Source organism: Mus caroli, unplaced genomic scaffold, assembly GCF_978045245.1.
Source record: "Mus caroli unplaced genomic scaffold, Mus_caroli_1 scaffold_9, whole genome shotgun sequence".
Lineage (NCBI taxonomy): Eukaryota > Metazoa > Chordata > Mammalia > Rodentia > Muridae > Mus > Mus caroli.
Window position 1 is genome coordinate 7,823,746 of NW_028227264.1, and position 14,583 is coordinate 7,838,328.

Below are 14,583 nucleotides of genomic sequence, written 5' to 3' on the forward strand. Positions count from 1 at the left end.
CCACTAAGAAGAAAGGGCATCACAGGATCCTAACTACATGAGATTCCCAAACCCCACAAAATATGTAAGCTCATTCCACAAAGCCCTGAACTCAGCTCTGAAGTTTATAGTGACACTGAGCCTATGCGATTTGTTCATGGGATTTTGAGGCAGTTAACTTGGGCCAGAGATGCCAAGAAACATTCAACGTCACATTTTATCCATACTTTGAGTTCCTTATAACACACATACCCCTTGTTGTTTTACCTGAAAAGGATAGGATAAAAACTGTATCACATTCATAACCTTTAATATTATCAACCTTTTTAATGCTGCAATATTTCCTAATGTTTCTCATATTGTGGTGACCCACAACCATAGCATTTTTGTTGATACTGTTACGAATCATAATGTCACTATCTGTGTTTTCCAATTGTTTTAGGTAACCCCATGAAAGGGTTATTAGACTCCCAAAGGTTTTGCAACCCTCACATTAAGGACCACTGCAAGTTTAAGCAAATTAGAGTCTAAGAGAGAACCCTTAGGTCTGTCCATGGCTAAAGGTATTTAGGTTTTCCTTAGGGAAAGCTCAAAGAGGCTGGAGGTCACAGGGATGAAACAGATGGAAACAAGTGGCCCAAATGTGAAGAGGAAGGTGGAGTTGGTAGAACTCACCCAGTGACATAGCATTTACTTTTGGGGGACAGGTCAAAGCGCCTCACACTTTCACTCCCCTTGCCCTATCAGAGTCAAGAATAGATAGATCCAGAGTGGTAGCCTTTCCAAGGTATGGAATACTTTTTCCTCAGGTAAAGTCTTGAATGAAGTCTGGAATAGATTCCATGTCTTCTCTGAACCACTATCATTCCTTGAACTAAAGCTGAGTTTCTTTCATTGCTATGATGTTATAAGGAAAAAAAAAAACTACAGGGGGTATTGATAAACAAAGGTATCAAGCAACTTATGCCCCACATCATCAGAATATGTGTTCACGTTTTCCTTTGCACATCTCTTCTGTAGAGAGGAGCATGCCCCTCTCATGCCCCATGGATGAAACAATAGCTCATTTTACTTTGTTTTATCAATCATCATGGGTAGAACTTGGGACATCACCATGCAGTCAACTTTGCTGTGTCAAGAGTCCCTTTTTATGTGTTCTTCTGAGAAGATGGAAAGAATACACTCTAGATTTTCTCAAAGACTTTAAGCTTAAAAAAAAATTCAGTAGTGAAAACTTGAGAACTCAGCATACAATTAGCCGACTGCTTAGATTTAGCATAACTGGAAAGTAAATGTTATTGTTGGCAAATCCTTCTGATACTGGGAATTCTCAATCTCTTGTTCATTCTGTTCATCAGCTAATATAAGGGAGCCTGATCAAAGAAAAAGAAAATTCCTCTTGGCCTTTGGTATAGAATTCTTAAATACTTTTCTATACATGACTCCGCTGGTTAAAACTTTAGTTAAGCTCAAAATCCTGGGAAAAAAAAGTAACCATGTATTCCAAATATGTAAGGCTCACTGTATTTGGAATAAAGAGCTATGACATTAATCCTGGTAACAGCTGGATAAATTGCAGTATTTCTTTGTAATACTAGGTACTCCTCTCCTGAGGGAAGCTCTCTACTTGTTTGACCATAGGCTTTGCATTGGTTGGTAAAGTTTTATTGGAAGTGACAGGATTCATCATAATTGGCCATGTGTATTTCCCTCACCACACCTGTTAAGATTCCAGAGAGAAGCTTTCTATGTTTGGCACACAGAACCCCAAGGACACTTTTTAACCAACATGTAATATGGACACAGCCTAGCTAAAACACATTACTTATTATTCTGAGACACAAAAAGTCATCTATTATTATAGTATGTACTATATGAGCATACTAGATTAATTCAGGAATTAGTACTAAAGGTGGAGGGATATTATCATGATGCAATCAACCCTTAGACATAAAATATGAGACATATGTAAGCCAGTAGCAAAGGAAGAGCTGCGATTAGGGTTTGAAAGGACTCTAACTTGCTATTATGTAATAATAATAAAATGCTCTGCAACACTGTCACCTGTTCCAACTTGACAGCAGACACTTTGTCAAATGAGCTTTCAGACTTAGGCAAGGAAGGAAGAAGGTTAAATATGCAGAGATGAAAATGAAACTGAGTCTCATTTCTATCTGAAAAAGATCACACCAAAAAGCTTTGGTGCTACAAACAAAAATCCAAACCAAAATGAAAAAGTTAATAAGCAATCAGATCTATGGCTAGAACCTAGAAAACACATTCTTTTGTTACAATACAGGAAATAATTAGTTTGGAATCCATAAATCTTTGAGGTGAAGGAAGTGGGTAAGGAGAAAGGGAGCCTGTGACATCTATTAGAAACTAGGCTCAATGCAACTAAAATTGAGGCTTCAAGAAGGGAAATGTCTACAAGGAACCTTAGGGCATAACTATTGTCATGTGTTGTGACTGATTAACTAGTTATAAAGAAACTCCATAATGTGACAGTTTTAGTTCAAAAATTAGGAACCAAAAATCTAACAGTCTAAAATAAAACTGACAGTGACAACTGAAGATTTAAAATTCTTCAAGGTTTCCTAACTGCCTGAGATCTGAAAGAAAAGTAAGAAAGCCACACCAGAGAAATAGTGTCTAATAGGGGTTGAAGAGGATGATGGGAAATAAGGAGTCCCCCTGAAATTAAATTCAGGGCCCACGTGCCTTCAATTGCTGATATCATTTAACTACATTGAAAATGACTATTTTATTTTTTTCGTGACAGGGTTCATCTCAATAGCCCTGGTTGTCCTGAAACTCTCTCTGTACACCAGGCTGGGAGTAAATACACTGCCACTCTGCAGCAAAGATGACTTCTAAAGCTTCGTCTCTAAGTCATATACCACACTCTCATCTTCTGCCAGTAAAGGAAAGTTCATTCCTCCAGAGAAACTTTAAAAAAAGAAAAAGAAAAAGAATTAAAAGTAGCCAATAGAAAGGAGCTGGCAGGGCAAGTGTGGATTAGTGGAACAGTACTCGCTTAAGGTGCATAAGACTTGGAGTTTAAGCCCTAGCAGCAAAAACAAATAAACAGCCAGTTTAGAGAGTCTAATCCTTGTTCTGTCTAGACATTCTGTCTAGACATCTCAGATGAAACGAAAGTCCCACAAAGACAGTCACATCCTCATCCCTGAATGTTCAGAAAAATTAGTTTGTACAGTAAACGGGGCTTTGGTATAACACCATTAACCTCCTGGTGGGGGGGGGGGGCGTCTCAGGTTGTCTTGATTAGCTGTGTCTCTCCACGTGGATTTTCACAGTAGAGAGCCATTGCAGCAAACGGTCAAAGGAAGACATGGTGAGGAAGAAAGTCAGATGGCTGTGGTGCTCCTCCCTTTACCTGTGAAACAGAACCATGAGCCCAGAAAGGCTGGAGTCTTCCAACCTACGTATTTCATCAAGAATGTGGGTCCACTGACATCTTCCTTTTATGCCAATTAGACCCTTCTCAGCATTCCAGTCTACAGACATTTAATGAAACATATCATCATTGCTTAAATCACTGAGTTTGTAGTGGTTTTAATATTAATATTACCAAATAACTAATAACTACCATCTCTACTAATTGCCCAGTGTAGACATAAAGAAACATGGCTTTTGGCCATGACTTACTAGCTAGGGAATGCCAATGCGTCTATGCAGAACAAGCCTACCAATAAAGGAACACAACCAACACAAGAGGTTATGTCAGGATCCAGAAGGTTGAAGTGCTTGTGAGCTAATGAAGAACCAAACATTTGCAAAACATTCAACTAGGATGGTGACAGAAATGGCCAAATTTTGAGTTATTTTAAAAAGTGCTAAGTAGCACATGCCTTTAATCCCAGCACTTGGAGGCAGAGGCAGGCGGATTTCTGAGTTCAAGGCCAGTCTGGTCTACAGAGTGAGTTCCAGGACAGCCAGGGCTACACAGAGAAACCCTGTCTCAAAAAACAAACAAACAAACAAACAAACAAACAAACAGTGCTAAATAGCTTTAGCAGAAATGAAGCTAAAGAACTTAGATGAGCCAGTAATCCCAGTCCCTACCCTGATGGCTCTAAATCTTCCAACTAAGTCTAAAAGGTCCCACAGCCTCTCCAATGCTACCACCAGTCAGCACATTTCAAATTGATGAATCTGTGGAAGACAATTCAAACTTAAACCGTATCAGGGTGAGTTTGATGAACAGCTCTTGATGTATAGAAAGGTGCTCCAGTACTTTACTGTGAGATAGAGTGAGATTCTACCATAAAGCTAACTGGTAGGCTGGTTACTCAGAGCCACATCCCAGCCTCAGAGCAGAATAGCAACCCATGATACCAGATCTGCTTTCAAAAAGCAACTCCTGAAGAATTAGCTGTTATAGAATCTGTTTAGGATGCAGGTGTGGAAATCTGGATTTCCCAGTAGTCTGTAAAGACTTATGCTTAATGGCTATTAGGATTAAAGAATTTGTTGGTAATATGGACATAAAATGTTCCTCTCACCCTTAAAAGCAATCTCCATGTAGCAAAAAGAATGATACAGGGGGACTGTGCAACACACAGTTTAGAATTGTCACTGGTTCTTGCATACTCACAGGTCACCTGTCCTCCCACTAAAACTCCTTAGAGGTTTACTTGGCCCAGTCATCTATCCCTGCCATGAAGAGGAGGGCCAAGGAGCTCATGAAAAGAAATCAAGCACATGCCTACCATTCAACTCAGACAGTCCAGTCATTAGTATTTTAAAAGTTGGTACTTATTGTTGTGTATGTATGTGGGCATGTATGTCATGGTGCATGTGTGGAGGACAGAGAACAACTTATAGAGTTGATTCTTTTCCTCCACCTTTACATGGGTTCTAGGGATGGAACTCAGGATATCTGGCCTGAATAGCTTGAGCCTTTGTCTTCGGGGCCATCTTGCCAGCCCATAGCCTTTATAACCAGGATTATATACACGTGTTCACAGAATCATTGTGTAAAAATAACCTGAAATTGCAAATAACTGAAATTCCCATCACCAGGTGAATAGATAAATGATGATTAATGTGGATAAAAGAGCACTCAGCAAATATAGTAATTGTTAATATACATGAGGTAATGATGATTCCCAAAGCAATTACACTGAAGAAAAGAAGGCAGATGGGATGGTTTATCCAATGCACTGATACAATACCTGACTAAAACTCAAAACAAGAGAAAAAGAACAAATATACCAAGACCCAAATGGTCATAATCACCTTGAAAGAAATGTTATTTGCTTCTTATTTCTTTTCTTACCTCTTATTTATTGCTTGCTTCTGCACTGGTAGGGATTGAACCTAGGGCCTTAAACACTTTAGGCAAGCACTTTACCACTGAGCTATGTCTCCTGGCACTTCTTATGATGTCTGCAGTTAGGACCTTAGTTCATGTTAATTTCTACAGCAGCAGTGGGCAGGAAACTTTAAACAGATCCAGTGCTGAGAATCATCACACCTTAAGTTCTATGTTACAGGGGCCCTATGTGCAGTTGTCTGAGACTATAATGAATATATACTAGTCACACATGCAAGGTGAAATCTTTATGAGAGTAGTCATTGCTTTTAAACATGAGAACTGCTACCCTCTAAGTTGTTCAGAACACATGTTGGATCATATTAGATAGTATTCTAGTTTATAAATATGTAACCTTATTAAGAATATTGACCTAGTTTATAAATCAATTCATTATTTTAATCAAATTGTAGTAATAACTTTCATGTGTAGACCTTAGTCCAATTTATAGGTAGCTGGTTACAGACAGGTAAGAGTGTTCACTAGTTCACCCAAGAATACACAAGTTAATGTTCCTGTTGAAGTTCCTATAGAAGACAAAATAGAGTTGACTGTAACAATACATAACTGTTATCTTGTACTTCAAACAGTACACATTGTGTAGAATGAATGGAAGGCAGGGGTATAGTTCATCAGCAAATCTCTTGCTCAGCAAGTATGTAACCCTGGGTTAAGTTCCCAGTCCTACAAACATAGACAGATAGATAATAAACAAAGATTTTAAAATCATTATATTCATGTCTTAAGTTTTATGATTTTGGGTAACAAAGCATTTGTTTCTTTCAGTTCGTCACTGACGTAATAAAGTCATGTGCATGGGAAGAGGACAAGGGTGAGTGTGACAGGGAGTTGACAGGGCAGGGGCTGATAGATGATTAGAATAATTAGGATGCATTATGAGCATTATGGAATTGTGAAAGAATCCATTGTATTAAACAAAAGCCTTATTAAACTTGTATTAAACTTGTCTTATTGTTGCCTGACTCAGTTTACCCTCACTGGGGTAGCAGCTAAGTAGGGAAAGAAGTTTGGAAGGTTGGGAGGTTGACTTTGGAAGAATTTCAGGTCACTTACTGCCCTGTCAATGTTGCTGATGGAAAGATGTCTTGGAAAGACTTGTGTAACCTGTGCCCCCATCACAAAAGTAGATCTCTGTAACCACATACACTAATATTTAGAGTTCTCTATTGTGACAGACATATCTGTGTCAAGGGGAAAACCTACGCTTGCTTAACTAGCACATCAGGATATGACACCGTAGACATCCACACGCTCTTCTGGACTGTGTCTTGAAGCTGTCTCAAAAGGGGTTATGCCGTTTACAAACAAGTTGTGTTTGCCCTTCATTTCTCCATAAAGTTCAGAAAATGTTTCCCTGTGCTGAGTTCAAAGGAAGGGAAAAAGGCCTTTTACTTTCCAGTAAGAATGAACTCACGAAATGCATTGATCTTTTCTGCTGCAAAACCCTAGAACTTTACCTTTGGTAATTTTGTGTAGCATCCCCGTGATACATTCATGCACATTTATGTTATATTTCAGCTTTAATATCCACCTTTCTATGAAGATGGCTTCAATGTTATTGACAAACAATATAAACTTTTACTCCTTGCATTATTTGCACCCATTTGTGATTCCTGCCTATCAAATGAGCTCCACAGTCCTATAATGAACATGCAGGCATATGCTTAGGAAAATTAGCATTTACATGAAGAAGGAGAATTAACCCATTAATCTTTCCAGATTATTGATAGATACATTTCTGTCATTCATCTCATACTACTGGAAGTTTTTATTTTTATTTATTTTTTAGATTATATTGGTGTTAGTTTCCATAGAAGCCTTTATTAAGCATCATTTCAGGTTTTGCTATGCAAACAAAATTTTTATGCATCCGATTGCTGGTTTGAAGACTGAGGGTACTGAGATAAGGCTGAGTGATTTGGAAATCACTGAAACTAATTAAAAAGTGCTTTATGCAATGTCCACATCACTGCTTAATTAGTTGACTACATCAGGGGATTTGGAGATGTGTTGGAAAAGCACTAACTGACATGGTGTAACTTCAGTAATTTTAATCATTGTGAGAACAGTGGAAAGAGTGCAGTTATGCCAGTCTCTCATTCGTGTGCAGCAAGAGACTTAACTGCTAAAGGGATTTGTATGGTGTTGCTAGGAGAATAGCACTTCATCATTCCTAACAAGCACTGGACAGGTCCCTGGGATGCTTGCTGGGAGAAAGCTGGGCTAGAAAGTACCTGGAGCACTGAGGGATGGCCTACCTTAACCTCTGAATCCTTTGCAAGGAAATTATACAACCTGAACTGTATCACCACAAGGGGTTGGTTCCAAGATAATCCCCTTCTACAGACACCAAAACCTAAGGAAAGTTAGGACTTTTGCATAAAAGATTAAGTAAAATTTGAATAAAACTTAGCATATCCTCCTGTATATTAATATGAAATCTCCACATTAGTTATAATGTGGAAGTCAGTGTACATTCTATGGTGGGGTTACATGGTTAAGGATAATTACAAGGGAAAAATCTGTACACAGTATTGATTCAATATTTCTAGAGGAGTTTCACTCCACATTATGTTGAGTGTCCAGATGTAGAACCCACAGGTCAACTGTATTCACACAAATTCGAGGTGCCAGTAATTAGTGTCCTGTCCAGCCAGAGAAAGACAATGAGATTGATCTCCTCACAGAAATACAGCTTTTGAAGTTGTAAGTTTAACATAACTACAGTCAAGGTAGAAAAACCACAGAAAACTAATACATAATTCTTCATCCTCTGTACACAATGTTAAAGGACATTTACTTTTTATTACTATAGATGCTCTCATATTTTTGTCTGCCAGGCATAGTAGGACACACCAGAAAGTCCAGCACTCAGGAGGCAGAGGCAGGTGGACCTCTGTGAGTTTGAGGCCTATCTGGTCTACATAATTACATAGTTAGTTCTGGCCAGTTGGAGCTACACAGTGGGAACCTGTTTCAAAAAATGACAAAGAGAAAAAGAAAAAGAAAGAAAGAAAAATGGAAAAACTATGCTTGTAATGTTTATTTTATGCAATTTATCTGTCCATCAACAATCACTGTTAAATTTTGCAGTATTTTTATCTTTTTATATGATTTTAAGTCATATTCATCTTATTTCTCATCCTCCCCATACATCTGAAGTTCTAGACAATCAACACCTTGAGCAAGATGCTTTCTATACAACAAGAAACTCTTTCTCAGGCAAACTCTTCTGTTTTAGATATTTTTCTTAAGTTTTGCTTCCAGAAGCAGAATTTATTTTCCAGAAGTTAACTCAGAAGATGTGAGCATTTCTCAGACCTTTGAAAATAAAATGGTCTAAGAGTCAACTCCTATCAGCACTCGGTGTGATACTTAGTGTTCTGTTCTGATTGCATTGTGATAATCGCAGTGCGTGTGCAGTTCAGTCCCTCCCATTCAGAAGGGTTGCACTCCCATGCTTCTGATACTGAAGCTTGGCTTTATGGTCCCCACTTAATAGCTCTGTAATATTCTCTTCCATAAAAGAACTATAATTACCTAGCCATTCAGATTTTATTGTTGGACATTTAGGATGCTTCCAATTTTTCTTATTAAGAAACAATGAGTAAGAAGCCTAGGGTTTTCCTTGGCTGTTGCTGTTTCTATTTTAGATGGTTCCCCTATGATAGATTCCTAAATGTGTCATTACTAGGCTAAAAGTCTAGTAGCGTGGGTTTTTCTTAGAAACACATATTATAATTTTGTGGTAGGACAATGCATTAATTAAATGCATAAGTATACTGGACTCACAATGCCCTCAGCCTCTTTTCAAATCTACCCCATTTATAGTCACAAAATTGTTTTTTTTCTCTCTCTCTCTTTTCTTTCTCATCCCTACCAACAGGAAGCAAATGAGAACAGTGCTTTTTAACTTAGTCTACACTTATATCTGTCTCTTGTCCAAAGTATAACAAAATAATTTGGTAAAAATGCTCATGACTTTAGTTAATGACTTGTATGATATTGATAGTTAGTTCTGTGCTACAATGAAGATGTATCACATCTCAAAATACACATTAAAATTAATTGGGATTGATGGTATTAAGTTCCTTTAGAAACTGGATCTTCAGACCAGGTGGTGGTATGCCTTTAATTCCAGCACACGGGAGACAGAAGTAGATAGATCTATGAGTTTGAGGCCAGCCTGGTCTACAGAAACAGTTCCAGAACAGCCAAAGCCACACAGAGAAACCCTGTCAAATAAATGAAAACAAACAAACAAAGCAAAGTGGGGGGAAAAAACTGTATCTTTAAGAGATATCATTGTCTACATTGCAAAGAGCGTTTGATAAAAGGTTAGCCCCAATGTCTGTCTTCCAACCTGATTGGTGCTTATGCAGTGCACAGGATGATGAAGATCAAGGGCAGGGTGAGATGAATTCCTTGTAGACTTGCAGCCTTGAACCATGAACAAATGAACCTCCTTCATTGATAATTTGCACCATTTGTAGAATTCTGTTACCACAGCAGAAAACAGAAGAACACAGCTGGCAAGATAGCATTCTAAGTCTCCTGGCAAGAAGAGCAGTACCACACTAGCTTGGAGACTGCCATTCATTTTTAGAGTATTCTGTTTTCAATAATAACTTTGTTTGTTTGTTTTTTTTGTTTTTCAATTTTGTAGTGTTTCCATATTGGGTTAACTTGTCATGTTAGTGAGATCAGAGAAGACTATTCCAATTCAGTTTCATCCACAGTAATGTGGTCTATATGTAGAGATAGATCCTAATTTATTTTCATTCATTGTTTCCTAGGATAAAACTTCTCTTTTTCCCTTTGGAAGTTTGCCCCAAATGGTAATTCACAATCCTGAATATCAACCAAGAAACTGACTCTCAATCAAGGTTAGGGAAAATGTTATGTTTGTCCACTTTTGCTCTGCATCTGCTCTGTGTAACAGGCTGGCTTAGAACTCATGCTACAATTTCTGTCAGGCCCACCACACCCAGTTTTTCTCCAACTTCTTAAATCTCAATTATCCTTAAATGTATTAGTTCTGAGACCAAGCTTCCGGGACCTTAACTTACTCCCATTCTGTTTCTCAGAAACCTGTTTCTACACCATGAAGCCATCTGAGCTTGCCTCCAGAAAAGGCAGCATGATGTAGGAGGCAAGTAATGTGTTGAAAATCTCTGAGATCAGCAATTCCCAAGTGTACTCCAGTACATGAGCCATGTCCAATATAGAGCAGCAAAACTTCTCAGATGATCCCTAGAATCATGAAATAAACAAATTCTTGTTGTTGAAGCCACCAAGCCCTTGTGGTCACTTCTTATAAAGGTGTACTGTAACAGCAGATAACCGATGACTATTTTCTATAACCTTGCAGTTTATGACCCTGACAGAACAACGGTTTAATTCAATTAAGAAGCAGAACTTCCCAGCCCAGGGAACGTTCAGTGCAGGTTTGTTCCCTCCTGAGAGGAATGATACAATATTACACCTTAGTCTCACAGAACAAAGCCAAATATTTGTATAGTTCAGGGAGAAGGATATTATCTAAGGCAGGGAAGCCACTACTCAGGAATTCTGGTGTGCATAGAAGTGATGCTAAAGATGGAACCCATATACAGTCATGGCTTAACTGGGCAGGACTGAGATCTGTGAGGTCCCCTGCTTTGTGGAAATATGGATCAAAGTTAGCTGGAAGAATAAAATTCTCTAACCTTCTACTGTACCTATACACTGTAATTTCTCAAGTGTTACTGTCATATAGAGATGAAACCCTGACAATAATTTCATGTAATAAGCACAGAATATACCTGCTTTCATATTTCCTGTCAATACTTTTATCATTGTTAATTTGTCCTTTTAAGATTTTTGTTATTTTTAGTGTGTATGTGTGTGTGTGTGCTTGCATGAGTTGGAGTTACAAGTGGGTCCTTCACAAGAACAATATGCTCTCTTAACTGCTGAGCCATCTCTCTAGCCCACTAAGATGTGTTTTTATATTTACTTATGTGTATCTGTGTGAATATGTGCACATGGATGTGCTGGTATGCATACTGCTTCCTTTTTTTATTTGTGTGGAGGCCAAAAGAGGATGTCTGATGTCTATCACCATTTTCTACCTATTTCTACCCAGGCAAGATCTCTTCATGAACCAGGAACTTGCTTTTAATTAGGTCAGAAGCTAGAAAACTTCAGTGATCTTGCTGTTCTTCCCTACTCTGAGATAAGCTTATGAGCATTTGTAGGGATACCCAGTTTGTTACTTGGGTTCTGGGATTTGAACTCTGGTCTTCAGATTGCAGAGAAAGAATCTTAACTGTTGAGTGACCTATTCAGCCTCAATTTGTCTTTATTGTTTTGTTTTTATGTTTTGAGACAGCTTTTCTCTGTGTAGTCCTAGCTGTTCTGGAACTCACTTTGTAGACCAGGATGGCCTCAGACTCAGAGATTCACCTGTTTCTGTCTCCCAAGTGTTGGGATTAAAAGTCACTATACTGGGTGACTTGTCTTATTTATACCAGGCTGTTAGTAGCAGCCACAAGTCTCTTAATCATGTTTAAATTTAAATTAACTAAAGGTAAATCAAAATAATTCTTGACTCATCAGTGTCACAAGCCATAGTTAGGTGGCAATAGCCACATGTGGCTAGAGACTACATTAGTGGGCAGCAAAGAGTCATAAGAGTTCTACTAATGTAGTGACCAGCACTGCTTTATATTATCTTCTACTTTACTGGCTCCATAGATGCAAATTTGCAGGGTTTCAAATTGAAACCCTGGGTTTTGAATAATTCACAAGTTAGCAGTTTGTGTAAAACCTTGTTGAATACACTGACTGAAGATGACAGCTATGAGTCGATCACTTTTATTGCATGATAAAATTTCTGTCAGGTTGATCTGTTTTGTACAGATCAGTGACATCTAGATCCTCAAAGCAGGGTCATGCTTGGTAGTCTGTCAGCCAATCCCTTTATCTCATTCAGGATCTTATTCAGGATAAATTGGGAAGTGAATCTCAGTATTCATATTCCCCCTATTGCATGGTCCAGTTCCCAGGCTTGGATCTTCACTGTCCCAGGACTTCCTCAATACTTCCTTCCACCTTCACCGCTTCCAACAATTTAGCCTCATTATTCTCCTTCTACCAGGCTTGGGTTTGCTCTTATTCTCACATGTTCTTCCTTCTAGAGAAACTCCTGTCTAATGTTAGGGTGTGGCTGACACTCATAACCTTCACATCTTTAGTCACCTTCCCAGTGAGATTTCCTTTGCTCATCCTTTCTAAACTATAATCATTGAATTCCATTGGTTCTTACCTTCTCTATAGTTCTTATGATCAGAGAATAATGAACACATACCCTCCCCTGCTTCTGATGCTCCCGCCCTCCTCCTCTTCCTTGTCTTCCTCCTCCTCCTCTTCCTCCTTCTATTTAAACCATTTCTACCTCTTCTTCTTCAGTCTATTTCCTTACATTGTGCTGTAAGATCCTTACATGTAGGTACTTACTAAATAGTTATTGAGTGAAAGAAATATATTTTATATAAATATAATCATCTTCAACTTTTCTTTTCAAGATAAGAAAAACAATTCTATACCCTAAGAAAATACAAGTCAAATGATTATTTAATTAAGAATTGTCTCAGCATTCGGAGATTGGTAGATATAATAAGGTTAAGTTAGAAAGCATTTCTTAGAAAACAGAGCAATGAAAAGTAATACAGCATTAATTGCCAAGTAATGAGATTCAGGCATTGTGCTAATTAAGAGGCTCTAATTCCATTGTTTCTGGTTTCTACAGAAAAATATAGAAATACTGCTACTGGTCATTCTAAATAGCTTGGGTTTGTAAATTAGGAGAGTGCTTGAGATTTATTGGGTTTTTTTTTTTTTTGAAAACATTATCCTCTATGAGTCTATTTTGGAAGGGAAAAAGTCAAATCCATACATGGCAGATAGGTTCGGCCTATAGTTCTCATGCCTCTTCCCACCTCTCAGATAGGCTGTATTTCTTAGTCTCCCTATAAGCCATGCTGCAGATGCTTTCAAAGCCTAAATTGAAAATAGGTCTACACCAAGCAATTCCACCAAGAACTCTTAAATATTACCAACTTAGACGTATCTTACTCTATTTACATATACGGTCATTATATCAAATATAAATATTACTCAAAATAGAATATCCTATGTAATAAATATTGTTCTTATCCTCTTTCACAAAAGCTCATTATCTTGGATTATTTATCTGTTTCACATTGATTTCTCTCAAGAGAATGCATGCTTCTAGGTCATGAGCCATAGATCAGATCTTTCTGTTTCCAATTGCTTTTATGTACAAGTTCTATACATGCAAGTGATATGAATAATTAATGTTTAGGCTATTCTAAGTATTTGCTAATCTAAACACAAAAAAACCTACACCTTTGTCATGCAGTTTAAAAATGGTGCATACACACACACACACACACACACACATGCCTTTGATATCATTGTGAACACATCTTTATGCTATATAAGCTTGGTATGAACCACTGATTTGAAATGTCACCATGACAGGGCAAAGACAACTTATTTACTTTTCCATCATAAAGTGTACTGGAAGATGGCAGAAAGCGGCAATTCCCTATGCAATAACGAAAATTATCATAATAGTTACAGCGTTGTGGAGTCTGCATTAACTAATTCCTAGGGGGAAATATAATTTTGAGTGGTCCACTAAGCCCCTGAACACCTTGGAAGGACAGGCTCTCCTTTGTGGCTTGACTGAGCAGTGTACAAGCAGCATCTGCCTAGCTAGAACCCACATCTGTCTATAGTTCTTGGTATCTGTGCCCACAAACATCATGTTGGTTCTGTGGCCTAAGATGATACCACCCACTCCTCTCCTGACCTTCATATTAAAGTTGTCACAGAGGAAAGGATCAAATCAGTGTTGCTTATATGTGTCTGTGTTTATTGTCACCTAAGTATGTACCTTTCCCCTCTAGCTCAAATACTAGATGTCTGGCTGCTCTGTTTGCCTTTTATCTATTTTTATTATCTCTTTTTGTGCAGGCTAGTCTTCCTAACATATGGGAACATAAATCTCATAGTGGGAGGGGAATATATACATTTACTTTACTCAAGCTGTTTTATAAGCTAAACTTTCATTCCCACACACACACCAAGAACTCCCGCTGCTCCCTTTGGATCTTGTTCCCATTAACAATCTTTAACGGAACAAGAGATGATGGCCCACCCCAAGCTGTTACTTT

At 38.1% G+C, this 14,583-nt stretch overlaps 1 protein-coding gene across 4 annotated transcripts in view; it reads right to left on the minus strand.

The window, feature by feature from the left end:
* Positions 1-14,583, minus strand: part of Grm1 (glutamate metabotropic receptor 1) — a 410,258-nt gene that overhangs the window by 82,145 nt on the left and 313,530 nt on the right. The gene's annotated exons all lie outside the window — the stretch shown is intronic.